Raw genomic sequence first — 1,861 nt, forward strand, 5'->3', positions numbered from 1 at the left:
ATTAGGATAGTAATGCAGTAATCCAGCTGTGAAATGATGAGGAACTGTATGAGGGAGATGGCTGTGATAAAGGAGAAGGATGGATAAGTATGAGACACATTGTATAGGAAGAACTGGGACCAGGAAAATGATGGAAGTTTGGTTAGTCCATATGGCAAATTTGTCCCCCATTGCATATAATATATCTTTGGTGTAATCCTGCTTTCCTTCTGTTCTACATGGTATTTTGTTAAATGACTAAAGCTAATTGCTAAGAGCTATTTATTAGTAATTTGCTCCACAACTCCTTATACAGAGTACTGTTTCCATTTATTGAAATCTCTTTTCCATAAAGCTGCCTCTTATTCTCCCAGATAGTAGTGATTTTTTCTCCTTTATCAACATTCTCAACAATATCAATCAATATTTCGATAAACGTTTATTAAGCACCTACTATATGCTAGGCACAGAGGATATAAAAACAAAAAAGAAAAATCCCTGCCTTAAAGTAGCTTTTGGGGAAAACATGTTTTTATATAAAGATATACAAAAATATTTACAAAGGATACACACACACACACACACAAATGCAAGACAATTTTTTTTGGGGGGGAAATATTTGAACCTGAAGATGTTAGGAAAAACTCCATTTAGAAGGAGGCTCATGAACACAATTTTGAAAGACACAAGAGATTCTAATAGGTGGAGTTGAGGAGTGAGGGCATTCTAGAACATGGGAGAGTATGTGTGTGTGTGTGTGTGTGTGTGTGTGTGTGTGTGTGTGTGTGTGTGTGTATGTTTTGGAGATGGGAAATTGCAAGGCGGTCAGATTGGCCAAACTGTAGATTATGGGAAGGCAGAAACTTTATAACTTAAAAGTGCTGGTCTAATGGTTCTGGAAAGCAGAGTTTTTTCAGAGATGTTTGTCTTTACATTATAATGATCATCATGTAAACTGCTGTTCTAGGTCTGCTCATTTCCCTTTGTATCAATTCATTCAAGTCATCCCAGGTTTCTCTAAATTCTTTTATGGTGAAATTCACTTATGATTATAATGAAATAATATTCCATTAATTGACATTCCACAATTTGTTCAGATATTTTTCAATTTTTAATTCTTTGCTGCCACAAAAGTACTGCTATAAATATTTTGTAGCCATTTGTAACGTGCTCTCCTGGCAGTTACAATTACTAGTCTGTCCTAGACCCACCAGAGCACCTTTGACCACTGTCCTTTGCAGTGTGAGCTCTACCTGGCTCGCCTCCTCTGAGGCCTTCTAAGGTCTCTGGCCACAATCTCTTGAATCTATAGCTTAGTAACCGGTAGCGCACTCAAGAACAACCACATGTAATCTTAAAAGCCTTTATAAATAAATATGGTTCCTTTCCTTCTGTTTTTCAATATTTTAAAGTATATGCCTAGTATTGATACATCTGGAACAAAGAATATGAATAGTTTAGTGACTTTTTGAATAGAGTTTTCAAATGCTTTCCAGAACCATTAGACCAATTTTCAGCTCCTCCAAGAATAAATATGCTTATTATCCCCAAAAAAGTTTCATCCTTTGCCATCTTCTCCAATCTGATGAAAATGAGGTAAAACTTCACAGTTATTTTAATTTGCATTTCTTTTATTATTAGAACTTGAGGCTTTTTTCCATATGGTTGTTGATAGAGTGTTTCCCTTTGTTTGGGAACTTCCAATCCATAATCTTAAACTATTAATCTACTACTACAAGATTATTGTTCTAAACCTTGCTTATATTTGACTTAAAAGTTCTCTAAAAAAAGCTGGAGAATTGAGATAAACTTTGCAGGGAACAAGGAAAGGCATGCATCTCAAAACCATTTGACTTATTGAACCAAATGCCAAATTACCTCC

Source organism: Sminthopsis crassicaudata, chromosome 3 (genome assembly GCF_048593235.1).
Source record: "Sminthopsis crassicaudata isolate SCR6 chromosome 3, ASM4859323v1, whole genome shotgun sequence".
Classification (NCBI taxonomy): domain Eukaryota; kingdom Metazoa; phylum Chordata; class Mammalia; order Dasyuromorphia; family Dasyuridae; genus Sminthopsis; species Sminthopsis crassicaudata.